Source organism: Cricetulus griseus, chromosome 3 (assembly GCF_003668045.3).
Source record: "Cricetulus griseus strain 17A/GY chromosome 3, alternate assembly CriGri-PICRH-1.0, whole genome shotgun sequence".
Classification (NCBI taxonomy): Eukaryota; Metazoa; Chordata; class Mammalia; order Rodentia; family Cricetidae; genus Cricetulus; species Cricetulus griseus.
Genome location: NC_048596.1, coordinates 44862893 through 44877735, shown reverse-complemented (window position 1 = coordinate 44877735; position 14843 = coordinate 44862893). Strand labels below are relative to the sequence as shown.

The window sequence follows — 14843 nt, the reverse complement described above, 5'->3', positions numbered from 1 at the left end:
ACTGGAATTATTTAAGTGTTCTTGTCACAGGTGTCACCATCAGGAAGCCCTGGGTTTGTAGTCGCTTTAAAGAGACAAAGTGTCAGCTGGGCGGTGGTGGCACATTCCTTTAATCCCAGCACTTGGGAGGTGTAGACAGGTGGATCTCTGTGAATTCCAGGCCAGCCTGGTCTACAAGAGCTAGTTCCAGGACAGCCTCCGAAGCCACAGAGAAACCCTGTCTCAAAAAACCAGAGCGGGGAAAGAGAGGGAGAGGGAGAGAGAGAGTCCTCTTTATTGCCAATTTACTTATTATGAAGATGAGCTGCATGTCATAGCTATTCTTACATTAGTTCGTATCAGAATAGCAGATTTCCTTTTACATAATAATGAATGAGGTTGGACCAGTACCCTAGCAATTGAAAGACTTATATGAAGGACCAATGAAGCTCCCAGGAAGGGCTGTGAGTTTTGTATCTAGCCTAGGGGTGTTGTTGTTGGTGTCTGAATATGAGATGAAGCACCTTGATGACACACAGATGATTGGAGTACCTTCAAGAATGGGTTAGACGACAGTCTGCCTCTCATAGATGCAACATTATGAAGTAGCTTGATTGTGATGGTATGGTAAAGACACATGGCTGTGTATGACTGAAGATTCATGATCCCTGCTATAAAAACTATAAAATACTGTATATAGACCTTGCTTGTTAAGGTTTATACTTCCTGTCTGTTTCTCCTCTTCTACATAATGAACATTCTTTTACTGTAAAATGTTCTTAGAAAGAATTTTCCTGATATTTTCTTAATATGATCTGGGGCAGCTTTAAAGTAAAAGATAAGTTGTTCTTCATAAAGGTACTCCATTTTTTTTCCCCATGTGTTTGTCTATATGGTAGAGGAAATGAAGCTTTACTTGGGTAGCTTTGTATATATTAGAGATCTGTATTATTGTACAAAGAGAAAATATTGGACATTTATCAGCTCAGCTTATTGAATATGAGAGAATTGTGGATTTTAACTTGTGGCTGCTCAAAGTTGACTTTTGGTTTTATTTTTTGAGACAGATTTTCACTGATTAGCACAGCCTGGTCTAGAACTTGCTATGTAGCTCAAATACTTAGTCTTCCCACCTCAGCTGCCTGAGTGCTTGGGTTATAGCTGTGCTCCATGAGGCTGGGGTCAAAACCACATGTTTGAGTATCAGAAAAAGGACCAAGGCTTTAAACTACATGTGTGCCTGCTCCTTTATGCTCTTAGATAGCCATTTTGTGATGACTTCATGGTTCTCAGAATGGTGGATTAGCCACTGTAAATTATTAGTAAACAACGTGGGGCTTAATTCTGGGATGTCTTACAGATGGTGTGCTAATATGATCATCCTTTAGAATGTGTGGCCATTTTTAAGGCTTTCATGTATATTTTCTCTAAACCACATTATGTTTGCTGTCTTCTGACTTAAAGGACATGATATTCAGCTCTGTTACTATGTCTGTCACACTACAAGGTAAAGTCCCCTGAAATGAGGCAGAATGTAGACTTTTCAATCTTTAACATTTTTTTATTTTAGAAAGTTATACCTTTTAAATTAGCTAAATTGGGAAAACGTAAGTTAGCCAAAGGAAATGAGAAATGTCTCATTCTACCACGTAGATATAATTAATTTTAACATTTTATTATAAATAGTTTCACCCTACCCCTTTCTATGTAATGTTATGCGTATATATATGTGTAAATTTTTTTAAAGCATGTTTACATAAGGACTTTGAATCTACACTTGGCTATTTAATAAAATATAGTAAGTACCATTTTCTATGGCCCTATGGTCAACCATCATACAGTTTTATTATTTACTGTTCTCCATTGTTGAACGTTTAGGTTTTAATTTTTAATGTTTTTAATTAACTGCATGACACATATCTTGTAGCCAACATTTGCTAATTATATATTCCCTTGTGTAACATTTCTTAGAGTAGAATTACTAATGCAGAAGTGTGTGGTAGTATTTGAATGTGTCATAGCTGTGACTCGAGTTCGCTGAAAAGCGTTGTGGATACCTGTGTTTCCTGCACTGGTATGTAGAATGCCACTTTCCCCTTAGGCTTCAGAATCCTGAATGTTGTCATTTCTAGATATGTTTCCCATCCATACAGACAGCAGTGTATTACTGCTATGTGACTTGTAATTATCTTATTTGATAACATTTCTGAATTAGTCATTAAAATAGTTTTGATTGCATTTTTCGTTATTGGCTTTAAAAAATTGTAAAGTTCTCATACAATCCATGCTGGCCCTATGCAGACAAGACAACCTTGGACTTCTCATTTCTCCTACCTCTACTTTCAAGGGCTGGAATTCCGGTTGTGCACACACCTAGTTCATGCAGTCTTGGGGATCACATCCAGGACCTTTTTCATGCTAGGCAAGTTCTCCTAACATCAGAGCTCATGCAGCCCCTTCCTCCTTTTTAAAATGTGATTTTCAAACACTTTACATATTTATTTTTCCTCCTCCATCTCCTTGTCCTCCCATTGCTATGAATTCTTTTTGTTCTTTTGTAAATATTTTTGCTCACATACATTTCAGAATTTCCTCCATGACCTGAGCTGACACAGTGGTAAGTTTGTGGAGTCTCATTTCTGAGAGTGCTGTTACTTTTTGACAGAATTATCCTGTCAGTCATTGCTGTGGTGTGATTGTGAAATCCTTGCTTTCCAGCTGGTGCTGATCTTTTGGAAGGTTACAGAGCTTTAGGAGGTAGAGTCTTGCTGAAGGAAGTGAGTTCCTTCTTGGGACTGGCCTTTAACATTTATAGCTTGGAATTACTTCCTGTCTGCTTTCTGCTTGCAGGCTACACATGCAGTGTGACAGTGGCCATACACTCTTGCTGCCACCACGATGTACTGTGCCCATTCAAACTGCAAATCAATAAATTTTATTTTATTTATTTAAGGTGCCTGTAGAGATGGCTCAGCAGTTAAGAGTACTGACTGTTCTTCCAGAGGAGCCGGGTTCAATTCCCAGCAGCTCACAGCTCTCTGTAACTCTAGTTTCAGGGGATCTCGCATATGTGCATATATATATATATATATATATATATATATATATATATATATATATATCACGAGTGCAGATAAAAAAAATAGATAAATTGGGGCTGGAGAGGTGGCTCAGAGGTTAAGAGCACTGGCTGCTTTTCCGGAGGTCCTGAGTTCAATTCCCAGCAACCACGTGGTGGCTCACAACCATCCGTTATGAGATCTGGTGCCCTCTTCTGATGCGCAGATATACATGGAAGCAGAATGCTGTTTACATAATAAACAAATAAAATCTTTTAAAAAAACAAAAAAATAGATAAATCAAACTGCAAACCAAAATAAACTATTTTTCCCTAAAGTAGCTTCTTGTAAAGGATTTATTTGGTCACAGCAATGAGAAAAGTAATAAAGTCTTCTGTTTCCCAATTAATACAGTCTTCTAATTTCTAGTTAAATTTCCCTTCTAAATTTTTAGTTAGCTTTGCTAACTTTTGTTTTATAGTCACATAATCTTATATTATCTAGGAGCAGACAAAGGCTAAATAAATGAGGTGATTTCTTTTTCTTACAGTTAAGGTTCCAGACTAGGTCTGTAAGACGTGGGTCACTTCTGGGTGGTGCCACCCCATAGCTTTTTATTCTTGTGTTGTAGACCTACGTGCTCTGAGGAGTATTGTACCAGTGATCTTTCTCGTTTTCATCCGATAACCTGTATGCAATTAGCTTTATGATTTTGTTCATGGTGCTCTCTCAAGTCTCTTTCATTCCAGGATATGCTGTCAACAGGGCACTCATATATACATCCCAGTTTGACTCTCATTGCCATGCTTTGTACCTAGTATTTTAACATAATTTTTATTAGTATTCCCTCTACTCTCAAAAGTTATCTGTTAGAGATGATAAATTATATGGCCAGCTTGATCTATTGAGTAGAAGGGAATGCTTAATGTGAATTATTGCAATCAGACTTAATTTATTTGATTTGCTTGAAAAAAATAATTGTGTCCTAAGTTTGCCACCTGGTCTTGTAATTCTTGATGTGGATAAGAGTTCATTAACCGCCGGGCGTTGGTGGCACACGCCTTTAATCCCAGCACTTGGGAGGCAGAGGCAGGTGGATCTCTGTGAGTTCGAGGCTAGCCTGGTCTCCAGAGCGAGTGCCAGGATAGGCTCCAAAGCTACACAGAGAAACCCTGTCTCAAAAAACCAGGAAAAAAAAAAAAAAAAAGAATTCAATAACCATGTCTCAGAGTACCCAACCCACAACTAGAGGTGTTCCTTTTATGCAGTGTATTTGAAGACTTAGAGTTTTTATAGGACAGTCTAATTAGTTTAAAATTAGGTTGAAATTAAATTTCTGTAATGATCCCCCCAAGTGATTTGTAGTTTAGGTTATGGGTTTCTGGGGATAAATTGGGAGAGGAAAGAGGGTGGATTTTATTTAGTGTTTTGAATCACTTATGGTTTATACCGTCCCAAACTAGTAAAATTGCATGAATCTACACTCAGCAGTAGTTTGGGATATCAATTGAGCCCTTCCAAAATTTTAGGTAAGTTTAATAAAAATAATTGACTTTCAAGTAAGATGACTAAGTCTCCTTGGGAGGTGTGAAGAAACATGTTTTGTTCTTTGTGATATAGGGACATACTTTCTGCTCAAACTGAAGGCATATGACTCATTCCTAGCCACTGCCCGAATTAACACAGTTTAAAAGTTTACTTCTCCCTCAGTGGAGGAGGTTCTGAGGCAAAATGCAGTGGCCATTGCCATAAAAGATCACATATATTATGTGTCTATGCTAGCATTTCTAGGATCGTCCTCACCCTTCTTTCTTTTACTCATTAGGAATGCACAGGGGCTCACTTGATATAGGAGAACACTAGGAAAGAGGTCCTGGGCAAGATCCACTTGATCTGTTTGTTCCCATCTTCAGGTATCCTGGACAGTCCTCACACACAGCCCCTCCTGGCTTACACATTCCTCATTTGTTCAGATTGGACAGTGGGCCTTCCCAGTCCTACCTACTTTGTACCATCTGCTCCTTCCATCTTAAACCTGGCATCAGGTGTCCCATGCTTTGACCCCTGGCTGAATGTTCGTTCAGCTGTACATGCTGCACAGTGTTTTTCTACCACAGGCACAGGAGACAGGTTTCTAGAGCTGTACTCAAGCTGCTGTGCCCTGTAGATGAATGCAGTTACTAAAGCAACACATTTTCTTTGGCATCTTCTGATGGGCGGGCTAAGCATGCTACTACCATTTTCTCCAACTCCTACAATGGAGCTGTGATATTCTCTTGCACTCATCTCATCCCTGTTCCACCCACCACACAGCACAGCCATAGCCTGTCCTTTCAATGTTAAATCCTTAATTCTGGTCCATTTTCACTCTACAATTCAGACCCATACATTCTGCCTGGACCACACACCAGGAACTTTTTTGGGCACATTTCTTTTTTTCTGGGTCTTTCTTGGAGAAGTGAACTGCCCATTTATATCAACCTAGGATGTTAATTACATTCACTTTTATGTGTTAGAGAAGAAAATGGTCAAGGGAAAGGAAATTCATCTAGCAAGTAGCTTATATAGCTAACTAATCGCTATTTCTAGTCGTTACCTGCTTGATAACCCATTAGAACATTTATTACCCACAAAAAGAATGTTCTAAAGTTGCTAATGGAGATGGGTACCTGCATATGTACTATCATTAAGTTATATGCTTAAATGGATCAGTTGGGTAGTATATGAATTATCTCAGTTGTGCTGCTATTTTTCTAAGTTTATTTTTTTTATAATGAAATAAAATCAGCAGTGTCTTAATTACCTTAAGCATGCACACACACACACATATCTTGAAACAGGTCTGTCTCTGTTTCCTGATTGTCCTTGATTTCTCAGTGCTCTTAAGGAGTCATAGGTTTTAAAGACTACATCATCAGGGAAGGTTTTCCCATCTCCATATTCTCATCGCATTTTTGTGGGATAGCAGAATATTTTATCAGTTATTCCATTCGATTAAAAAGAAGTAGCTGGTAAATATAATTGGGAAAGCTGTAGGTAAACAACAGGATAAAAAAGTCAGTATTCTAATGTCGGTTGTGGGTGACAGCTTTGGGTTTGAAGCCCTGCCCCAACTCTGTTGTCACGGTTATTTGCTCCCTGAAGGGTTTGTGACCTATAGGCGAGAACTGCTGTTCTAGAGGAAATGAGAACTCAGTGATTGCTAGTTCATCTTTCCACACTGTAGTTACTAGATTCTCTAAAATTAACCTTTCGCTATCTTTGTGTTCCAAATAATGTTCAGTATTAGCCAAGAATCCTTGCTGGATGATATTATTGTTACTAATATTATTAATAGTAATGCCTCATAGGTACTGATATTTTTGATCATTATTATAGGTCTGTTTCATCAGGTTCCTCCTAAAAATTTTCACTTTCGCTAATCTCAATTGCCACGTGGACAATGTTCATCAATAACTGTTGCATAGGAGTAGATTTAACAATTCTGTTTTTCCATAACAAATTCCATTTTCCAATCCCTTTGTACATTGTCTCTACTAGGCAGTCTTGGAGCACATACAAGTCCTTCTTAGTATTTTTAGTGCCATTTGAAATCATTGGTGTTCAATCAAACAAAGCATGCCAAATTCTTCAATCTGAGCTCTTGTCTATCTATTGAGACATCCTAGATCATTGCCTTAATTGGATTGACTTTTACCTCTTGCACCTTAATCTTAAGGATTAAGATTGTCTTAAAGGATAATTATTTTTACAGGCTCAAAGTGACTCATATTTCTGTTGGACATCTTGAAACTCTACTATAGTTTTCAGTTCCTTTGAGTTGATAATTTGAGTGTATATTAAATAATAGGTTGACATTTTTTTATGAGAAAATCATAACTAGTGGTTTCTAAGATTGTAAAACAATATATAGACAAGGGAAATAATAAAATCTGAATCCAGTGAGAACCCTTAGTGTTCCTCAGGCCCATTTGCTCTCTGTCAGCTTCCAGAAGCCATATGGGTCCTGGGTTAGGGGCTAGGAGGGCCCTGCTCAGGTGGAGGCTGTCTATGCTATATGCCTGCTTGTGGCTGAGTTGATGAATGTGAAGATGGAAATTGGCATGTCAGGTCCACCTTGGGCTTGTCCCTTGCTGCAGGTATGCTGCTTGCTTCAGGAAGGGCCACGTGACCTGCCCTTAGGTAGTGCTCACTGAGGGCTGCACGTAGTTTCCTGGAACACACGTCACCATTTCCTGCCCACTTCCTTCTTAAAGGGATACATTTATGTGTGACCCAAAAATCCAGATCGAATGCATTCATGCTTTTTATTTTATGAAAAAAAAATCAATGCTAAATTCTGTGGGGGAATATTTAGTCTGAAGAGTTTTCTTTTCTTAAAATGTAGTTATTATTTTGACTTGGTATTTTCATGATCCCTTCATGCATTCCAAATAACATTAGTGGAGTGCTTGCTTTCTGTAAAGAAGTGGGTTCATAGCAGTGTTGTCGCATTATAAATAAATGTATATGAAACTTAGAGATCACAATATCTTTGTTAGCTAAGGATATTTATCTCAGGAAATACAATTGTAACCCTGGCTTTGCAATCACTCTGACTCATCTATTAACAGAAGGAGCTCAGTAATGGCCATGTTCTTGCCTTTGTTTGAGCATATGGGACATAAACCATATCCTCTAGGTTGTGGTTATCTTCCACATCAATGCTGCAGACCTTATAGTATAGGTAAGGCTTTTCCTTGGAATGAGTTTACAGTACCGGCTGAATGCACTCTTTCTCCACAGTCTCCACCATGGGCTTCTCTATACTGTGTTATCTTTATCCATCTAGGATGTCAGGTTTCTCCCACTTTGAACCCTTACCATCCACATCCCATCCATCTCTAATCTAGAATATTACATATCCATTCTCCTGCCATCTCGCTCTCGCTCTAAATTCCCATTGCTTTTTGCTTGGATCACTGGAGTACCCTACTAACTTGGTCTTACCACCCATTCTGAACACAGCAGAACATGTCCTTTACCTTTCAAGACTCTCCAAGCTGTGTGGTCTGCTTCCTTTTTTTTTTTTTTTTTTTTTTTTTGGGTGCTTTAAAGTTTTTTTGAACGTGTTTCCTGATCTATAACAGTCTATGTTCCTTGAACACTGTCTCTGCCACTCGGGTCTTTCTCCTGAAAGCCTCCTGCCTCCTTCTCACCCTGTCTTGGGCACATTGGCCCTCTGCCTTCCTTTTAACCCTACAGCTAAGTTCCACCCCACACTGATTTCACCTTAGCCACTCCACAGCCTGGAATGGTATTTCCTAATAATGTTGTGGTGGAATCTTGGATATTCAGACATTAGTGTCAGTGTACCTTTTTAAAAAGTTGTTCCCTGGTCTCTAAAAGGAACAACACTTTTTTTCTTTCTTTAAGACAGAGTTTCACTATCTAGTCCTGCCTATCCTAGAATTCACTATATAAACCAGACTGGCCTTGAACTCACAGAGATCTATCTGCCTGCCTCTGTTCCTGAGTGCTGGGATTAAAGACTTGTGCTATTATGTCCAACCAGTGATTATGTCCAATCACTTTTAGTTGTTAAATGCATAGTACCCATCACCTACTAATATTTTATTCTTCATCTGTCACCATATATCATGTGCATATTTGCTGCCCTCTGGGCCCAGCATGGCCCTTTAAGCAGTAGCTGTGATTGCCCATATGGGACCTGCTCAGGAGTAGGGTGATGAGCTTTCTGTCATGGAGGTGGGAAGGGCATCTTTAGTCAGCATCTTTAGTGATGTAGTGGCTCAGAAGTTGCCTATGCTCTTTTTCCTTATCCATGCTTTCATAAATAACCACAATTAAACTCACTAGGGAGAATAGCTATCTGTTTGTCTCCCAAGGAAAAGTTCACACAAGATCTCTTTGTATAGTTGTGCTGCGTTGAACTCACCGTCCCTTTCCGTCAGTTTCTGGAGTATTGGGATTATAGGAGTGTATTGCTACATTCAACTCCTAGTGTTCTCTTTGTTAAGGCAACAGTGCCTTGTGTCCTAGAAGTTTGAAAGACTATCATGTACAAACTCAATAAAACGATGAAGGCATGGTTTGAGCCGCACATGTCTAAGCATGGTGTTTAATACTAATATTCTGTAGATCATTACCTCAGAATTTGAGGACTAGAGAATTGTATCAGGGCCAAGACTAGGGCGAGGTGAGGAAAATACTTGCAGGATAAAAATTGAAAATGTCCTCCCTTGCATTTACAGCACATTTCAAGTCAGCACTATGTAGTCTTGTGTTGGTTTGTTCAATCTGCATCCTTTTGGACTGTTTTGACTTTTAAAATAATGTTTCTCAGAGTTGGTGTTTTTTTCTTTTTGTACTCTACCCAGGCTTGTATTAATATTTTCTAATTTTTCCATTTGATTTTACATTTTAATTTTATGTAGTATATATTGATTTTTACATAGCAGATACTTTTTAACATGTGTTAACTAATTGAAAACTGGCAGTAGTTTCTCTCCTTATCTGGGATTTCTCTTTCTGCAGTTTGGTTATCTGAGGCCTAAAAATACTAAGTGGGAAACTCCAGAAATGAATAATTTGTATTTTGTTATATACTGTTCAAAGTAACAGGATGTAGTGTCACGCCTCTACCCTCGCTTGCTGTGTGATGTTAATCATACCTTTGTCCCATGTATCCACTCAGTATATGCTATCATCTTGTTAGGTATTTAGTAATATCTCAGTTATCTGATTGACTGTGGTAAAGTAAAATCAGTGTTTGTATTGAGGTAACCTTACTTAATAATGCCTCTGAAGCAAAAGAGTAGTGATAATGGCAGTTCACATATGCCAAATGGAAGCTGCAAAACACATCGTTTAAGTGAAAATTCTCATAGGAAAAATATTGTATGTTGAAGTTACTGAGATTTATAGGAAGAATGCATCTCCCATGCTGGTTTTGCTGTCACCCTTTAGAGTGTGAGTTTATGGCCAGAGTCTGTGATAAATGCCAAGCCAGGAGGCAAAAAGCATCTACTAATGAATATAGCAAAAAGACAAAATAGACATTGAGGTTTAACAACTGCAGTTGCAGAGATTGTGGAGGGTTGGGCTGTACCCTAGAGAGGACTAGAGTGTGCGCATGAGAACATAGGCTTCCACAAAGTATGAACTTACCCATAGCCAGAAATGTGTCAATAGGAGGAACCAGAGTAGTTAAGGGATGCATAGTATATACCATGTCCTAGATTAGTTAACGATACACAATATATAAGATGTCCTAGAGTGATTAACAATGCATAATATATACCATGTCCTAGAGTGGTTAGTGATACATAGTATATACCATGTCGGTACAGATAGATTTATAAAGCTGAGAGGAGATTAGAAATGTTAACATTCTGGAATATTTTTTTCTGCAATCCTTTCTTTGGAGTACATCATTATGTAAATGTGCAGTCAGCAAAAGTCAGTGATGGAAGTGTCATTAGCTAAGTTTACCAGGAAGGAAATAAAGGATGAATTTGCGTGATGCTGTCATAAGACTCAGTGTGGTTCATATATTCAGTTTATTTATTTACGAGATATGGTCTCATATATCCCAGGCTAGCTTCAAACTTTGTTGTGTAGTTGAGGATAACCTTGATTTTCTGATCCTTCTAACTCTGCTTCCCAAATTCTGGGATTACAGGTGTGGGTTACCATGCTTGTTTTATGTAGATCAATCCAGGTCTTCCTGTATGTGAGCCGAGCTCTTCACTAACTGAACACATCCCCAACCTCCAGCCCATGTGTTTAATTGCTCAACATTTCTGATCAGGTAAGGGGACATGCAACAGTCTTGTATTCAGGTTGGACACCTCACTCTGGTTAGAATGTAGACTGGATTTGTGAAAAATTGTTGAGTTATGAAATGAAATACACTACACATCACACATTAATATAAAGAGAGAAAGTATAAAGTATAAACCTTTCATAAAATAATATCTATGTGTTTGAGACTTTTAATAACACAAATAAATGAAAGAAATCAGAGGAAAATAGATGAGTAAACTCAATAAGTGAGAAATGTATACACCAATTTTTAAATCAGTAAATAAAAAGATGTCAAATTAGGGAAATGCTTGTGCCCAAGCACCAATTTCACCTTAAAAACAAAACTGTGCAGTGAAATAACAAAGAAAGTAATTCTTTCAATGACATTTTAAGTAAAGATAAGTTCAGAGAAGCAATACAGGCAAGAAAAGTTTAGAACATGTTTATTATAAGTGAATATATAAATTAAAATAAAGTTTACTTTTTCTTAAATTTTAGGTATCTAAAAATTTAGTGCTGGAGGTGGGCCAGGAGGAGGAGTACAACTGTATGAACCCAGCTCTGTCCCAGAGGTTGTACTTGTGCGAGTGTCTGTGCTGACCCTTTACACCTCTTTGGAAGTAGAGTTGGCCATAGCTTTTTTTGGGTGTTCCTTATTTATACAAGTCAAGGAGTTGGAAACACTCAGAATGCCTTATGCCAGGGGAATTGTTAAGTACTGTACATCCTTATGACAGCCTTTCAGATAGTCACTAATAATTTCCAAAAAAAAACCCATAACTAGTATCATGGAATACTTACCACAGATGGCAAATAGAAACAATATAGCATTGTTCAAGGACAGAAAAAAACAACAACAACAAAACAAAACAAAAAACAAAAGTCGTTTACCTAGAAAAAGAAACTGGAAAGAAATATCTAAAATGTTCTAATTTTAGAAGTATTTTCTAGGATGAATATTAACTTTGATATGTAGGGAGATAGTTCAGTGGATATGGGTATAAGGTCAGGAGCCTTTCACAGAGAGGAGGCTGTGGTAGGTTCTAGTCTATCTTTTTCCTGATAAACTGTCAACTAGAAGATTCCTTGAATGAGTCATTTCCTCTTCTGTAAAACCAGTGATTTCTGGGCTTGAAAGTTTTCTCTCAAGTAGTACCTATGGGCTTCTAGGGCAGGAAGGTGGGAAGGTGAGCAGATGGGTGTATAGGACTTCCCATAAAGCTTTACTATGAAGATGCTTTCTGTTCTCCAAACTATAACTGGTTTTTTAAATTAAAAAAAAATGAGATAGTGCTCATCCACTATTTAAAAGTATATACATTCAGGGCTTTTAGTGTATTTAGACAGTCATGTTAGTTTTATTGTTTGTTTTTGTTTCTTTGAGACAAGAGTCTTGCTGTGTAGCTCAGACTGGCCTAGAATTCATTCTGTAGAATATATCATTCTTGAGAATGGGTGTTCTTCTAGCCTTTACTTCCAAAGTGTTGGGATTACAGACATCTGCAGCCATGCCTGGCTTTTGATGTTCATTATTTTAGTGCACAAATTCTTACCATGGGCACATCAGAAAGACTGATGGGCAGGGTGGATCTCTGAGTTCAAGGCCAGCCTGGTCTACAAAGCAAGTTTCAGGACAGCCAGGACAACACAGAGAAACTCTGCCTCAAAAAACAAAAACAAACAACCCCCCCACAAAACCTCAAACAAGCAAACAAAAAACAAAAAGAAAGAAAGCAAGAGCAGTAGGGCTTGGAGATAGCCCAGTTTCTAAAGTGTTTACCTGATACACATGAGGATCACAGTCTGATCTCCAGCCCATGTTAAAGCCAGGCAGTTGTGGTCCTGTGTGTTTGTGTCAGCATTGGTACTTTGAACATGTGGATCCCTGGAGCTGGCCGGCCACCCGCTCACCTACTTGGCAAGTTCCAGCCTAAGAGACTTACTCTAAAAAAATCATAAACGACTTCTGAGGAATACTGTCTGATGTTGCCCCTTGGCCTGCACCTCCTTCCCTTCCTGCCTCCCTCCATCCCTCCTCCCTCCATCCCTCCTCCCTCCCAAGGACATATATGCACTTTGGTGAGCCTTACAGTGACTATCAGATAACTTTTCCATGAGGTTTTAACTATTTTCAGAAACTAGGGCCAAATAATCTCCAAAATATTTCCAATAAATAGCTGAAATTTCAATGCACTTTGTCTGCCTATTTTTTGAAAACAACTTAACTAGATTAGCTATTACTAAACTTCCTGGTCCATTTAGTTTCTACTCGTAATTGATGATACTAAATTTAGTTATTTTTTTCTGCTATATTTTAAAAACTGTCTAGTAGTTTCTGCAAGACTCCACTGGTCATAAATGATTGCATACACCAGCCCTTGTCTTGAAGGACAGTTGTGTGAAGAGAAGTTTGAATGACTTTGTAAGAGCTGCCCAGGTTCAAATGCAGGTTCCCTGTGTGAGGGGAGCAAACACTGAAGGCGGAATGTACATTTCCAAGTAGTTTGCCTGGAGTGTGGACAACACACGGATTGCATTTGACTCAGAGTTTGACCACATTTATCTTACTGTTTTCCATTAATTCTTCCCAGGTTGTGGGTGGGTAATATGCTCCTTGTTAGAAATTCATCCTTGAAGTATCTGGCTCTACTTTGTCCAAGTTTACATGGAAGTAGCTCAAGTTCGGCTTGCTGGGCCTGAGATTCCATGCTTTATATTCCTGGCTTATCCCAGTGGACCTGAAACAATTCATTGGCTTGTAACTCAGCTTCATGAGCCTTGCATTTTGTTTCTCTCTCTTTACCTGGGAGCTGGCCAATTAGGAGGGTGGGGTCGGGATATTTGGCCTCAGCCTTAATATTCATTCTAGGGCTTTAGATGTAGACTTCACAATCTCTAAATACAGTCAAGGAAGGCCCTGACAGTATGGAATGAATGTATTCACTGTACAGTCTTCAATACTACAGTTTTCCTGACTGTGTTTGGCATTTTTATCTACAGAATCTAAAAACCCCTAGAAGTGGTGTGGATGGACTTCAGCCTGTTGAGAAGTCCTCCTAGGTGTCTCCGGTTTTTCTCTGAGGGTGGAAGATGAATAGCTGGAGTGTTAGGGTTCTTGGTAATGTCAGTGTTTGTTCTGCTGGATCCTTGTGTGTATATGGGCACCAAGTTCTTGAGAACAGGCACAGTAGGAGCTGCATTTTCAGAGCATTGAGGAATGCTTGTGGGTGTGTGATTGTGCATTGGCTGCTCTTTTATAAGAGAGTAGTACAGAAGGTAGTCTGAGTGTGAGACAGAACCAATGAGTTCAACAAAAATGCTAATTAGGGAGAGCAAACCACTAAATCTATGATTGCATTTCAGTAATAAATGCTAATTCATGACCCTTCAGATAATACATGATTAGATTTGAAAGTCATTTTTGACAAAACCATTTGCAGATCACATCATGCAAATTGGCAGAATAATTAGCATAAGTGTATGAATGCTTCCTGTGAATTGGATGAAAAAATTAAGAATTGTGGCAGACTCTGTAGGTTTTGGTTGTGTTGAAAAGATCTTAATAAAACCCAAACTGTGAACATTGAGGGTAGGAGAGGGGTGTGTGTGTGATATATATATATCATCCTACCAAGCCATGTACTCCATTGTAGGGTGTTAAATGTGTGTTTAATGTTTGTTCTGATGACAAGTGATGCTGAGTGAAGTAGAGAATACTCTTGTGTTCTTTATCCTGATTCAGGGAGTGGAGAAGAAAAAGCATAGTGTTCTTTGCAGCCACTTATAAATGCTAGATGAAATGGCCTTTTAATATATAGCATGGTTCTTAGGTCTGAGTATGTGGAGGAGCTAGTATAAGAAATGCAGAGTATGTTCCTGAATATACAAGCAATGCTTATAGGGACATTTTCTAGCCATGTTCATTGTGAATTACTGAAGGAGAAAGCAGGTTTCTCATGGGTCTCACATCCTGCTGAATGTTGTCTTGCTTGTTAA

General features: G+C 38.5%; 1 protein-coding gene across 1 annotated transcript in view; it reads left to right on the top strand.

Annotated features, from left to right (window-relative positions):
- Positions 1–14843, top strand: part of Gnaq (guanine nucleotide binding protein, alpha q polypeptide) — a 239918-nt gene that overhangs the window by 70804 nt on the left and 154271 nt on the right. The window lies entirely within an intron of this gene.